The sequence below is a fragment of the Rana temporaria genome, chromosome 4 (assembly GCF_905171775.1).
Source record: "Rana temporaria chromosome 4, aRanTem1.1, whole genome shotgun sequence".
In the NCBI taxonomy this organism is placed as follows: domain Eukaryota; kingdom Metazoa; phylum Chordata; class Amphibia; order Anura; family Ranidae; genus Rana; species Rana temporaria.
In genome coordinates, this window is record NC_053492.1 from 322,469,108 (window position 1) to 322,485,680 (window position 16,573).

Genomic DNA, 16,573 nt, shown 5'->3' on the forward strand with positions numbered 1-16,573 from the left:
TTTGATCACCTCTGCGGTTTTTATTTTTTGTGCTATAAACAAATATAGAGCGACAATTTTGAAAAAAATGCAATATTTTTTACTTTTTACTATAATAAATATCCCCCAAAAACATATATAACATTTTTTTTCCCTCAGTTTAGGCCGATACGTATTCTTCTACCTATTTTTGGTAAAAAAAATCGCAATAAGCGTTTATCGATTGGTTTGCGCAAAATTTATAGCGTTTACAAAGTAGGGGATAGTTTTATTGCATTTTCATGAATTTTTATTTTTTTACTACTAATGGCGGCGATCAGCGATTTTTTTCGTGACTGCGACATTATGGCGGACACTTCGGACAATTTTGACACATTTTTGGGACCATTGTCATTTTCACAGCAAAAAATGCATTTAAATTGCATTGTTTATTGTGAAAATGACATTTGCAGTATGGGAGTTAACCACAGGGGGCGCTGTAGGAGTTAGGGTTCACCTTGTGTGTGTTTACAACTGATGGGGCGTGTGGCTGTAGGACTGACGTCATCGATCGGGTCTCCTTATAAAAGGGATCACTCGATCGATGCAGCCGCCACAGTGAAGCACGGGGGAAGCCGTGTTTACATACGGCTCTCCCCGTTCTTCAGCTCTAGGGAGCGATCGCGATCGCGATATAAACGAATAGCCACGCCGTCGTCTCGGATCGCTCCCCGCGGGTTACTGACCGCCGCATGTACCGGGGGGGGGGGGTCCCGATCGGACCCCCGACCCGCGGAAAGGCGGGGACGTACATGTACGCCCATATGCCTGTACGTGCCATTCTGTGGACGTACATGTACATGCGGCGGGCGTTAACCGGTTAATGACCAGGCCATTTTTTGAGATATGGCACTGCTTCGCATTAACTGACAATTGCGCGGTCGTGCGACATTGTACCAAAACAAAGTTGATGTTCTTTTTTTTCCCCCACAAATAGAGCTTTCTTTTGGTGGCATTTGATCACCTCTGCGGTTTTTATTTTTTGCACTATAAACAAAAACAGACTGACAATTTTTAAAAAAATTATATATATATATTTTTTCTACTATAATACATATCCAAGAACAAATATATAAAAACAACAAATTTCTTCATCAGTTTAGGGTTTGACAAATTTGCTTGGAATCTAGGAGCCAGCTAAAAAAGTTAGGAGCCAGAAAACGAGCGAAAGCGAACACATACGTGAGTAGCGCCCGCATATGTAAACGGTATTCAAGCCACACGTGAGGTATCGCCGCGATCGTTAGAGCGAAAGCAATAATTCTAGCTCTAGACCTCCTCTGTAACTCAAAACATGCAACCTGTAGATTTTTTTTAACGTCGCCTATGGAGATTTTAAAGGGTAAAAGTTTGTCGCCATTCCACAAACGGACGCAATTTTGAAGCGTGACATGTTGGGTATCAATTTACTCGGCATAACATTATCTTTCACAATAAAAAAAATTGGGATGACTTTACTGTTGTCTTATTTTTTTAATAAAAAAAAGTGTATTTTTCCCCCAAAAAAGTACGCGCTTGTAAGACCGCTGCGCAAATACGGCGTGACAGAAAGTATTGCAACGATCACCATTTTATTCTATAGGGTGTTAGAATAAAAAATATATATAATGTTTGGGGGTTATACTTAGAGGGAAGGAGATGGCAGTGAAAATAGTGAAAGATTACACATTAGAACAGCTGTTTAACTTGTAATGACAACGGCCACCACCAGATGGCGCCAGCTCACAGAAGGTCACAGCTCACAGAAAGAAGAGCTTGGGACTTCACAAGGCTGCAAAGCCGCGGCTTCAATTACCGGCCGTCGCGGGCCCGCCGTGATCGCGTGGCGGGGGAGGTGGGGGCGCACGGAGATACAGGATCCTGTGCCTCTGTGCGTCCCCACCTCCCCCGCCGCGCGATCGCAGCGGACGGTAATTGAGGCGGTCGCTTTGCGGCCTTGTAGGCCGCGGCCTCAATTACCGGCCGCCGCGGGCGCCAGGTCACAATTTCTTGTCGCAATTGCGACCTGGCGCCCGGATTTTGTCGACCCCTGGTTTAGGCCAATATGTATTCTGCTACATATTTTTGGTAAAAAAATTGCAATAAGCATATATTGATTGGTTTGCGCAAACGTTATAGCGTCTACAAAATAGGGGAAAGATTTAGAGACATTTTATTTATTTGATTTTTTTACTAGTAATGGCGAGATCAGCGATTTTTAGTCGGACTGCGACATTACAGCGGAAAATCTGACCCTAAGTCACACTTTTTGGTGACCAGTGACACCAATACAGTGATCAGTGCTATAAAAATGCACTGATCACTGTATAAATGGCACTGGCAGGGAAGGGATTAACACTAGGGGGCGATCAAGGGGTTAAGTGTTCCCTAGGAAGGTGTTTCTAACTGTCAGGGGGATGGACTGACTGCTCGCAGTACCACATGCACAGACCGACATACAGGTAGGTCGATTTGCGCAGCCAAGCCACCTTGCCTCAGTACATATGTGGAAGGCGGTCGGCAAGTGGTTAAAGCATCGAGCAGAGGTTGATATTATACGTTCTTGTGATCGGTCAATATGATTAAACTATGTTGAGATCCCTCTTAAAGCATCGAGCGGAGGTTGATATTATACGTTTTTGTTATCGGTCACTATGATTAAACTATGTTGAGATCCCTCAAACAGACACCGCCATTTATCCAGAGCCAGCTTGATGGCTAACAGCTCAAGATCCCTGATGTCATATCTCTTTCCTTCTGGAGTATTATTTTTCAAAAAGGAAGCACATGGTTGCTTTTTCTTTGAATAGTTTGTACAGCTCTGACGGTCACGTGGATGCATCGTCTTCACAGAAGGGTTTAGCGTTATCTGGCCAATGTAAAGCTGGTCTTGTTTGGAAGGTAATTTTCAGTGTTAAAAGCTTCCATAGCTTTGGCAGGCTAGTTTTTGGGATCAGAACTTTTACAGGTCAGGGCAGTAATAGACACCACCAGGGAGGAGTAACCATTTATAAACTGATAATAATAGTTTGTATAGCCTCAAGATAATTGAGTTAGTTGCCTTTAGACTGGTGGGGGGGGGCAATCAATTAGTGACAGTTGACACCTTGTCAGGCTCCATTCAGAGACGCCTTGTCAGACTCCATTCAAAGGTCCTTGGGGATGAGGTACTTGACAAAAGGCACCTATGGTTGCTCAAAAAGGCACTTCCTGCCTTGGTGTAGAACCTGTTTTTACAATAGCATTATAAGACCATCAGCATGGGCTGACAATGTTCATGAAGACTGGAAGAGTAGACAAGAATAACATCAAGACACACTGAATTCATTCATTAGGTGATGGAAGGGGCATTACATAAGCCAAAGGGCATCACAAAATATTCATAATACCCATCCCAAGTGTTGAACAAAGTCTTCCATTTCAATCCCTCCTTTATTCAGATTAGATTGTAAGCCCCCATGGAATTTGGAGAATATCCTGGCTCCATGTAGGCGATCTAATAGTTCAATGATGAGTGGCAGCGGGTTCTGTTTTTTGACTAGGAGAGGTATTCAAGCCCAGATAATTTATTTTAATTTAATTTATTTAAGGATTTAAGGTTCTATCTCTTTTCTCAAGGAACAAAAAAACGTTTTGAACAGCAAGGTGTGAATGAAGCCTTTTTTTTACACTTACAAAAATATTTTTGGAAGTAGATTAAAGGCGGCCATACACGGTTCGAATTTCGAAAAAAAAATTTCTTTCGAAAATCTTATCAAAGAATTTTCGTACAAATTTTGCACCGTTAGTGGACTGCAGCAACAGCCGATTTTCGTGCAGCAAACAAATTTGAGAAATCCGACATGTTGGATACTTTTTGAAAAACAAACGATTTTCTGATCAATGATGGGAGAATAGAGCGAGAAATGTAATAGAAAAAAAAATGCGCATGTGCAAGAAAAGAATATTCCCAGAGAGAAACGAATATTCCCGGCAACATTTGTCACGTTTTGTCAGCCGAATTTCGAAAATCCATGGTGGCATCATCGGATCACAAAAAAAAAAAAACGTTCTGATTTTCAAAGAAAAATTTGTTTGAAATTCGACCGTGTATGTCCCGCTTTATTCTATCATAAGGTGTGGACCTCTGAATAAGATTGATAACACAATCAAAGGAGCATTGAGGCAAGTTGTTGTTGGCACACTTAGGCCCCATACACACGATAGAATCCATCCGCTGAAAAATCTCAGCGAATGGGTTTCAGCGGATAGATCCTATGGTGTGTACACTCCAGCGGATCTGTTTCCGCAGATATTTATCCCCTGGGATGGATTTCCAGCGGATAAATATTTGATGACATGCTATCAAATCTATCCGCTGGAATCCATCCCAACGGATGGATCCGCTGGTCTGTACAGACTCACCGGATCCATCCGTCCGAAGGGATCCCCCGCATGCGTCGTAATGATTCGACGCATGCGTGGAATTCCTTATATGACAGCACGTCGCCGCGTCATAATCGCGGCGACGGCGCGACACGTCATCGCCAGAGGATTTCGACGCGGATTTCCATGCGATGGTGAGTACACTCCATCGCATGGAAATCGGCGGAAATCCTCGAGAGGATTTATCCGTGGAAACGGTCCGCTGGACCGTATCCGCGGATAAATCCTCCCGTGTGTATGGGGCCTAAGAGAAGACATCAGTGAGGATGGAAACAGCTGGATGGTCTGAGCATGGTCCAGCAAAACTACTTCAAAAATAGGAGTTGGGGAGAAGGCAACGGGGATAGCAGAAAGAACCCCAAGCCAGGACTTGAAGTGTGGACCAGTTTATGAACAGCAAGTGTTTCTGCAACCAGGAAGGCCCAGAATGGTAGAAGAGGTGACTTGTGGCAAGACCAAGAAAGAGAGGGTTTCATGATTTAACACTCCCAATAAACATCTTGAGGTGCACTGTTTGCTGGCATATGGGTCCACTGGAAAGTAAAGTTTTATTAATAGGTGACATACAGTAGATGGAGGAATGAATATAGTTTCCATTCAGAGTCCGAAATCGAGGGTGATGGGTGTCTCAATGAAAATAGCTGTGGCCCCAGAGTCAATAACGTTCAGGATAGTACAAGAGGTGGCCTGTGGCAAGACCAAGATGGAGAGGGTTTCACGATTCAGCATTGCCAGTGAACATCTTGAGGGGCACTGTTTGCTGGAGTACGGGCCCATTAGAATGTAAAATTTCATCAATGACCGACACAGAGAGAGGAATAGATATAGGTTCTAAATCAAGGGCTAGGGGTGCCCCAATGAAGTAAACTGTGGCCCCAGAGTGAATAAAGGTCAAGATGGTATTTGCTGACCTCTGGTGTAGAGATGAATGTTAAAATTGGAAGCATTGAGAGAGGCAGGAGAATAGCAGTCTATTAGCCCCCCCCCCCATGTTTATTTGACTCATGGATTCAATAGAGGGGACTGCTGGTGGGGAAACAAGGATTTGCATAGAAAGGGAAATTAGGCCATCCCGGGTGGAAGGTTGTTCTTTGCCTGCTGTATAGCATAGTCCTTAACAAAATGGGCTTTATTGTTCCAGGCCAGTGAGGCCGCCAGGGCCTGAATCTGTATCACATACTGGTCCATTGTCCTGTTTCTTTGGCGAAGGTGTAGAAGGGCACTAGCTGCAGAGTCAGCATGCCCAGGCTGGAGTACATGCAATGAAAAGTGGCTTAGAGCTCATGGAACTTGTAAACTAGAGGATCCTCTCATTCCCTTAGGGGAAGTGCAAGGCCAGAGCTTCACCAGCTAAAAGGAAGATTAGACAGGCCACCTTAGAATGAGAGGGAACATTCTGGGGCTGTAGTTCAAATTGGATTCTGCACTGATAAGGAAGCCCGAGCAGCCCTTAGGATCCCCAGAGTAAAGAGGAGTTGGCAGGGAATGCAAAGTGAAGAGTAGTTATGGGCAATGAGAATATGAGAGAGGCACTGGGCAGTTGGACTGTGAGTGCAGAGATAGAGCAGCTAAGACCTCGGAACCTGTGGTACTGGTTGTGGTGCTACTCAGCCCGTACCACTTAGCTAGAAGTCTAGCTAAAAAATTGGAAGAACTGAAGCTGCTGATACACAAGGAGGATTTTAACTTTGTAGAATATCAGAAACTTGGTTTGACAGCTCGCATGATTTATAATCATAACCAAAGTGTAAAAAATAAATTTATGAAAAAAATAACCAACAAAAATGCATAAAAAGTCCCACAAGGAGGCGCATGCACGAAGCCGTCTAGGTAAGACATGTTTACCTAGAGCTCCGCACCGACCGGGACATGACAGCCTGATGTAACGAGCCATACCGGGTAAAAATGATCCACACAGCGTTGTTACCCAATAAATCTGTATTTTAAGAGTTCTTTTGACCAGAAGTGAAAGCTTCAAATATAATAAACCTTTTATTAGAGCTTATACAAAGTCTAATCTAACACACAGAAACTATAGTCTTAAACAAGCAGGAAACGGTAGGTTAAAATACAAACATTTACATGGAGGAATATAGAGCATATTCCTCTAAAATATTAAAGTACAAGCGTGTGCAATTGTTACATGTAAGACAGACTGTTACCATAGTTTCTCTTTAGACCCATCCTTCAGGCCATGCTTCCATAAAGAGAGCTGCCTTTTCCTCTCCTGTGGAGTATATCTCACTATGCCGACGTCCCATTGGTTGGCCTAGCTAGGATCAGGATTGGAGGCCTCACTACATAAGTCAGCCCCCTTTCATGCAAATCCTGGTGACTATATCCGGGCAGGAGATTAAAGTGAATTTTCCCAAGATTAAAGGGTGGGGCAATCTTCATTGCATATCACAACATGGGGTCAATCACAGAAAGTGGGTTTCACTCAATGGCTTTTCTCTGTACTAAATGACATATATTAGCAAGCTAAATGAACTATATTCCGTATGCTAAATTAAATATATTCAGCCCCTAAATTAAATAAATTCATAATTAGAATATATATTCATATATATGTACATACATATATACACACACACACACACATACACACATATATATATATATATATATATATATATATATATATATATATATATATATTACAGGGCTTTTTTTCAGGGGGAACTTGGGGGAACTCAGTTCCACCACCTCTGGCTCAGACCCTTTGGTGCCTGCTCACCACAATCACTTGTAAACACAGAAGTCTGGTTTCTGTGTTTACAAGTGACAGCTCTGCACTCTGTGTGTAACCACCTGAACTCTGCACTCTGTATGTAATGCAATCCTGGTATTTAATGCCCCTTTAAGACCCTTCTACTGTTTGTGAAATCTGAACGGGTCGTATTTGAGTTCCTGCACCTATTTTCTGAGAAAAAAAGCTCTGTTATATATATATATATACACACACACACACACACACATATATACATATATATTTAATTTAGATTACCCAAAAACCATAAGGCCACAGATGGCCTCTTGTGGCCAGTTGAGAATATAAGACTCGGCCACACCTAAAATAATGGGTTCTGGGTAATCTCCTTTTAAGATTTGGAACTTTTGGCTCTGCCCTGAAATGAAAGAAAACTCTTTGAGACGAAACAAAACTTTTAAACTTTCTGTCTCTACAGTTCATATTTCTGGATCCCAGTATTGGTAGTCATCACTTGTTTTGGATGTAATAAGTCCATAATAAAAATCATAAGATACAAAACACACACAAAAACGTCCAATAATAATAGTGCGAAAGTCAGTAATGTCAATCTGGTCATGTTTCCCTTGCTTCTGGGACAGACTTCCATGGTGATTCCAATTGGATACATCATACAGTGATGGCCTTTGGACCAACTTTACTGGCTTTCTGTGCTTGTACTTTATTAGTATGGTGTCATGTACCAGGTGTGACCAGAACTGTGTGGCTAGCAACAGAGGAACACCAAACACATATAAGTGAAAATATAATGATTTATTTAGGTAAGTGAATAATATAAATACAACCACCTCCAATATCACACAGTGCAACAAACCAACCAACTGACAGAGACCCACAAATAACAACAGACAGATATGTACAATAAATGGGAAATGCCAGAATCATAAACAATAGCCAGGCCAGGGTCATACAGAGCAGATCGGCAGATGGACAAAGGGATATTCCAGAAGCATAAACGTTAGCCAGGCCAAGGTCATACACAGGGAGATCAGCAGATGGGGTAAGGAACACAGGACAGGGAGAGGATGGATGGTCAGGACAGGGAGACAGGATCAGGAACTCAGGTAGCAGATTTCAGGAACAGGTTCAGATAATCAGGCAGCAGGTACAGATCAGGGCACAAGGACGATACCAGGGCCAGGTATGTTTGCACTTGCCGGGTATTTATAGGAATACCTGTAATTGGCCTCAAGTCACACCTGAGCGCAAAAGGTGCTGACTGCTCCACACTGCCAGGATCCATCCGCTGGTGGACGCCAGTACTGCGGTCCAAGAATGACATAACACCAGCAAGCAGGGAGAAGTTCCCCTGACAGTTCAAAACTGCCAGGAGACACCTGCTGGTGGACCTCAGTACTGCATGCCAAATGATAGATATTACCAGCGAATGGAACCTTTCCTGACATTTGGGCAAAGTTAGAGAAGGAAAAACATGAGTATATTTACGACATATGCCTTCAAATGAATGCTTTTCTATGCCTTTGATTAAAATTGTTATAAATATACTGTGACCTAACATGAGGCCCTTTCCCATTGACATGTGTAACAATTTACATGATTGCGCCCTTCAGCCAGGTTGTCTGATTTCCATCCTCCATCTTTCTTCCTCCATTGTCATATGCCTGCAAGTAACTCTGCCCCGCCTTCTGCTGATTACCCCTGTGTGTGTGTGACCCTTCAAGTTTCCAGGGGGATCTTGTTGCCATCGCAACTCACCTCAAACTCCTTTTACTGACGCTGTGTTCAGTTATACCAACCCTGATGGGTTGAAGCCTGGGCTGGTGCCCAACTTTTGTGCATATAGCTCCGTCCTTGGCTACCGTGTGTAGCTGCTGTATGAGTCCTGCCTTTAGCAGGCTAGGGAAGAGGTCATCACTTTAAGAGGTCTCCATGCATATTAAGGCAGTGTCATCTAAGCAGACAAAAATAACTTGATTTCAGAATGCGGATAAGTGTGATGTCACCAGTTACTTGTGGCTTCAGGAATGATTAGACTAAATTACTTCTTAAGTACAATTGTTCTATAGTTTCTGTTATTTGCCAATCACTATGAGTCTCACCAGTCCCAGTATATCTATATGATCGTTAAGCATTGCTTTCTGAATTAGTTATGGCACAAAAAGTAAACTGACCAACCTAAAAAAAATACCCCTGACCACATATGATGACTGCCCAATATTAGAACTGTAGAGAGGACACTATGTCACATATACAAGGAAACTAGTCACATGACTGTTGCTAAACCCCAGGTGTTACTGTTACTATTGTCAAAGATTGGTAATAGCTACAATGTCACACATTTATATAAAACATTTATCCAGTGTCAAAAGAGAGAAGAAAAAAACTGTTGGAACTTTGTCCCATCCCAAAATCATATAGGCTTTAATATCAACATTTTTTTGTTTAACTGTTCTAAATGTTCTCCATATAATGTTACACCTACTCCCCTCTTTTTTTCACCATAGTGACCTTAAGAATCACCAAAAATAAGGTGATATAGGAAAGAAAGAAAAATAGTTTTTCTTAGAAGAAAAAGGAGAGAAAAAAAAGTACACCTTAAAAGGAAAAAAAAAAGGTTAATAAAAAAAATGTATTCAGATTTAATGCTGCCCCAACCTTTGAATTGTTAAAGAGCATTGAATCTGTATTTTGTTAAACACCAAAAAAAATAAAAAATGAAACTGCCTTTAAGCATTGCAGCTATATACAAGGCAATGTCCTCTCTCGGTAGTGATTAACATATTAATTGATTCTCAGTGAAAATCAATTTGCAAGTCCAACAGGCCACAGGAAGTTGTATCAGAGAGAAAGGCCAGACCCTGTTTAATGAAACAGACCACTAAAAAAAATGTCAATAAAAAATATTTTAGAATTAAGTTAGGCCTGACTGTAATTAATTCCATTCAAGGATTTTCCTTAAAACAAACATAAAAAAACCCCCGATGTTTTAAGGTCCTCTCTGTTTCAAAGTAATTTGACCAGTCTTGGTCCGATCATCTGTCCAGTTATTGGGCTAGCTGGCAGTATATGCTTGGAACAGACTGCCAGCAGAGGTAATAAGTCCATCAACAGTAAGTGCTGTGAAACATGTACCGACTCCCCCACATATCTGTATCCTGACAAACAAAAATTATAGGAAAAGCATGGTGGGATTTGTAAGTACTTACAGTCTAATGCCACGTACACACGATCAGTCCATCCGATGAGAACGGACCGATGGACCGCTTTCATCGGTTAACCGATGAAGCCGACTGATGGTCCGTCGCGCCTACACACCATCGGTTAAAAAAACGATCGTGTCAGAATGCGGTGACGTAAAACACAACGAAAAAAAGAAGTTCAATGCTCCCAAGCATGCGTCGACTTGATTCTGAGCATGCATGGATTTTTAACCGATGGTTGTGCCTACTAACGATCGTTTTTTTCCCATCGGTTAGGAATCTATCAGTTAAATTTAAAACAAGTTGGCTTTTTTTTTAACCGATGGTTAAATAACCGATGGCGCCCACACACGATCGGTTTGGACCGATGAAAACGGCCCATCAGACCATTCTCATCGGTTTAACTGATCGTGTTTACACGGCATAAGAAGACCCCATGTTGACATAAAACCTTTACACATATTACCAGCACATGCGTCAATTTGGAAGGAGAAAACCAGGCAAACATAGGACCTACTGAATCCATAAGATGCCACAAGGTGCAGCGTAATGTATTATGTAGTTTCCAAGTGTCAGAGTGAATGACACTTCACTCTAACCCCAGGAAAAGGAGAGAGAGAAACAAAAATAAATTTATCTCGTATCTGTGCACAGGTTATTTATTCGCGAATACATTCCAATTGTAGAAAAAAGTATACATTTAAACTGGTACCAGTATTGAGCTCATTACAAACGAGAGAGAGGGAGAGAAAAAAAATAATAATTATCAAATAAACATAAACCGTACAAAGTATGCGCATTAGTGTGATCACACTAATTGATGGCCATAAAACAAAACAAAAATCTTGTTTACACATGGACCGTTCATACCCATTCATTCCATGACACACACACACCTTCGTTTAGCTTGAATCCCCTAGCTTTTGGATAGAGCTTTGGTAATTTGCAAATGAATTGCTAGGCATTTCTGGCCACTGGGAGAATACAAAGGGACTGAATAAGAAAAAAAACAAAACCATGGAATACTATACTTGACCTTTTGTTAGGCGCGTATAAAATTGTAGCAAAACAGTTATTACTTTATCCTACTTTTTTTTTTTACTTATTTAAAGCAAACAATACAACATTCTTAGGCTTCTTTCACACTATGGATTGTATGTCCGTTTTATAATATCCGTATTACACCTATTAACGGACGTTTATTAACGGATTTAATAACGGATACATACGGATAAATATTTTACCATTCTTCCTTTATTGAAAACGGATAATGTTTATCCGTATATATCCGTATACATCCGTTATATCATTCCTTTCTAACGTCCGTTAATAAAAAACATTTTACCCTTTCTTGAAGTCCAGCTCCAGAAGTCGTATGGATATTCAGGGGAACCCCGTCGTCAATTTAAAACAAAAATGACGTGCGGTTCCCGGTAAATATCCATAACCAGACCCTTCAGGTCTGGTATGGATATTCAGGGGAACCCCGCCGTCAATTTAAAACAAAAATGACGTGCGGTTCCCGGTAAATATCCATAACCAGACCCTTCAGGTCTGGTATGGATATTCAGGGGAACCCCGCCGTCAATTTAAAACAAAAATGACGTGCGGTTCCCCCTAAATATCCATAACCAGACCCATTATCCGAGCACGTTGACCTGGCCGGCCGCAGAAAAGAGGGGGGGACAGAGTGCGGCCCCCCCTCTCTCCTGAACCGCACCAGGCCACATGCCCTCAACATGGGGAGGATGTCCCCATGTTGATGGGGACAAGGGTCTCATCCCCACAACCCTTGCCCGGTGGTTGTGGGGGGTATGCGGGCGGGAGGTTTATCAGAATCTGGAAGACCCCTTTAACAAAGGGGACCCCCAGATCCTGACCCCCCCCTGTGTGAAATGGTAATGGGGTACACTGTACCTCTACCATTTCACGACGGAAGTAAAAAGTATTGTAAAAAAAACACACTGACACAAAAGAATAAAGTCCTTTATTAAAAAAAAAAAAAAAACCTCCAGCGCTGAAAAATCCACTCGTTCCCGGCTTCCTGCGTTGTCCTGATCCAGCGACGGGTGCGGGTGATCTCCCGCGATGAGAAGATCCAGCGTCGGGTGATCTCCGCTCCGGCGATGTGAAGATCCATCCATCCGGCGCAGCAGCATCCCGGACCTCCTCTCACCGCTGGGCACAGCCCAGCGAATGAGCGGCTGAAGCTGTGACATTTCTTATATAGAGGAGGCAGAGCCACCCGTCACGTGACCCTGCCCCCTCTGACGTACCTCTGCTACGTCACTGGGGAAGACCAAGAAGAGGAAAGACCTTTCCTCTTCTTGGTCTTCTACACACAGGTCTCCCCGTTCTTCAGCTCTGGGGACCGATCGCGGGACTCCAGCGGCGATCGGGTCCGCGAGTCACGTGGTCCCGGTCATGCAACTTCGGACCCACGTCTGGGTACTAGTACAGGACGTACCTGTACATGGATGTGTCCAGCCGTGCCATTCTGCCGACGTATATGTGCAGGAGGCAGAATGACACCAATGAGAATATTACTGCTTGTAACTTCCCACAGTTTAAAAAAAACATAAGTCAAAAACAAAATCTTTTGTAGATTTTATTGTTCAAAATCTTCTCAATGTTAGTGGACATACAATTTAAATAAAACAAAAACTTGTTGAACCTTTTCAACATACAACCCAGACCACTTTTTTTCAGTGTCTTTCTAATAAAACTCACCCAGAAGCAAACTCAAACACTGGTTAGAGATAGCAATGAAGCTTGGTGAGGCACAAAAGCAACAAATAAAAAAAAATGTTCCCGCAATGTAATACTTCCTCCCTATTATAGTGACCGGTTTATAATGGTACATCCAAAGTACTTTTATCACTTATGATTTACGGGATATATATGAAAAAAAATGTGGTGTATCCTCCCTCCTTTTTAGAGTTAAATCAGTGTGCAGCGCTATATACGTTTTTCACTCACTCACCCACTAATAAAACACAAACATTTATCTATATTTTCCATACCGGTAGATAGATTGGATAAGCTGACTCAGCTTGAATTCCTCCCAATAACCTTAATTTATTATTATATTAAATACTTTCTGTCCTGTACATAGTTTCGTGGTCGCCAACTGTTACCTAATAAATCTGTATTTTAAGATTTGATATCTCAAAGATATGATCAGAGTTAAATAAGAGTTTTTTTGACCAGAAGTGAAAGCTTCAATATAATAAACCTTTTATTAGAGCTTATACAAAGTCTAATCTAACACACATAAACTATAGTCTTAAACAAGCAGGAAACTGTAGGTTAAAACAGGGTTTGACAAATTTGCTTGGAATCTAGGTGCCAGCTAAAAAAGTTAGGAGCCAGAAAATGCGCCCCGTCCCGACGAGCTTGCGCGCAGAAGCGAACACATACGTGAGCAGCGCCCGCATATGTAAACGGTGTTCAAACCACACATGTGAGGTATCGCCGCGATTGGTAGAGTGAGAGCAATAATTCTAGCCCTAGAACTCCTCTGTAACTCAAAACATGCAACCTGTAGATTTTTTTAAACGTCGCCTATGAAGATTTTAAAGGGTAAAAGTTTGTCGGCATTCCACGAGTGGACGCAATTTTGAAGCGTGACATGTTGAGTATGAATTTACTCGGCGTAACATTATCTTTCATAATATAAAAAAAAATGGGGATAACTTTACTGTTGTCTTATTTTTTAATTAAAAAAAGTGTAAATTTTTCCCAAAAAAGTGCGCTTGTAAGACCGCTTGCGCAAATACAGCGTGACAGAAAGTATTGCAACGATCGCCATTTTATTCTCTAGGGTGTTAGGATAAAAAATATATATAATGTTTGGGGGTTCTAATTAGAGGGAAGAAGATGGCAGTGAAAATAGTGAAAAATTACATTAGAATTGTTGTTTAACTTGTAGTGCTTAACTTGTAATACCAACGGCCACCACCAGATGGCGCCAGCTTACGCATCTGGTGGTAATAACTTGTAATACCAACGGCCACCACCAGATGGCGCCAGCTTACACATCTGGTGATAATAACTTGTAATACCAATGGCTCACCACCAGATGGCGCCAGCTCAAAAAAAAACAACATTTTTTTTCCCGCCCCTCTTCCAAGTCGCCAGGACCCTATTTCTAGTCGCCATGGCGACCTGGCGACCGGGATTTGTCGAGCCCTGGGTTAAAATACAAACATTTACATGCAGCAATATAGAGCATATTCCTCTAAAATATTAAAGTACAAGCGTGTGCAATTGTTACATGTAAGACAGACTGTTACCATAGTTTCCCTTTAGACCCATCCTTCCATAAAGAGAGCTGCCTTTTCCTCTCCTGTGGAGTATATCTCACTATGCAAGGCTAGGTTGACCTAGCTAGGATCAGGATTGGAGGCCTCACTACATAAGTCAGCCCCCTTTCATGCAACTCCTGGTGACTATATCCGGGCAGGAGATTAAAATGATTTTTCCCAGGATTAAAGGGTGGGGCAATCTTCATTGCACATCACAACATGGGGTCAATCACAGAAAGTGGGTTTCACTCAATGGCTCTGAATTGTCTAGTGTTAACAATGGGCTTTTCCCCGTGCTAAATTACATATATTAGCAAGCTAAATGAACTATATTCCATACGCTAAATGAAATATCTTCAGCCCCTAAATTAAATATATTCATAATTACAATATATATTCATATATATATATATATATATACACATGCATATATATATATATATATATATATATATATATATATATATATATATATTTATTTAATTTAGATTACCCAAAAACCATAAGGCAACAGCGTCTACATTATCCCTAAAGTACAGGAGCATATTTTGAGGGCATGTATACCACACGAAAATCTAAACTTGAAGCGGTAAAGCCACAGGTATCACTGACAAAAGCTGCATCTAAAATGGCGGCAGCACAGCCTCACCTCACCTCACAGCTGGGCATAAAGAAGCAGCACAAGTCTCCCTCCTCAGCACAAAACGGAGAACCTGTTATAGATACAGGTATGACATCTACTGTATAGCCCTGCAACACACCCAGTTTGAAAGGTTATTACATAAGGCACTGCAGAATACCTCAGATTGCATTACTGACAAACTTACTCGTGAGATTCGTGAGGTAGGCAGACACACATCTATTTTGGAGCAGAGGGTGGATGAAATTGACATTACTACAGCAACACATAGAGAAGAATTGGAAACCCTTAAAGATGATTATTTTATTCTGAAAAACCGACTGCAAGATTTTGAAAATAGGGCTAGACAATCGAATTTACGAATATGTGGCATTTCTGAAGAGATTGAAGACTTATGCCTAGTACACACAAGAGGATCGATCCGCGGAAACGGTCCGGAGGACCGTTTCCACGTATAAATCCTCTGGCGGATTTTGATCTCATGGTTGTACTAACCATGAGATCAAAATCCCAGCGGAATTCCCTCCGCGGTGACGTGTCGCGCCGTCGCCGCAATGATGACGCGGCGACGTGCGCGACGCTGTAATATAAGGACTTCCACGCATGCGTCGAATCATTACGACGCATGCGAGGGATGGATTCTGACGGGTTGATCCGGTGAGTCTGTACAGACCATCGGATCAATCCGCTGGACTGGATTCCGACTGGATTCCAGCGGATCGATTTCTTAGCATGTTAAGAAATTTTGATCCGCTGGAAATCCATTGCGGGGAAAAATATCCACGGAAAAATATCCGCTGGATCGTACACACCAGGGGATCTATCCCCTGAAACCGGTCCGCGGATAAATTCCAGCGGATAGATCCTCTCGTGTGTACGGGGCCTTACAGTCCACCATAACAGCACTTTTCCAAGAACTAGCTCCATCTATCCCAATTGAACGTCTAGAAATGGACAGAATCCACAGGGTCCTAACCTCACATAAAGAAGAGGGCCATCCTAGAGATATTATACTGAAGATGCACTATTTTCGCACTAAAGAACAATTAACCACATTACAACCAGGCCTATTTTGGCACTTCTCTCCTTCATGTAAAAATCACAATTTTTTTGCTAGAAAATTAATCAGAACCCCCAAACATTATATATATATTTTTTAGCAGACACCCTAGGGAATAAAATGGCGGTCATTGCAACTTTTTTTCTCGCACGGTATTTGCGCAATCATTTTTCAAACGCATGTTTCATAAATTAAAAAATAACAAAATAGTAA

The 16,573-nt window shown here is 41.8% G+C and overlaps 1 protein-coding gene across 1 annotated transcript in view; it reads left to right on the top strand.

Moving 5' to 3' along the window:
• The window catches only part of QPCT (glutaminyl-peptide cyclotransferase), a 176,206-nt gene that overhangs the window by 54,470 nt on the left and 105,163 nt on the right, over positions 1–16,573 (top strand). The window lies entirely within an intron of this gene.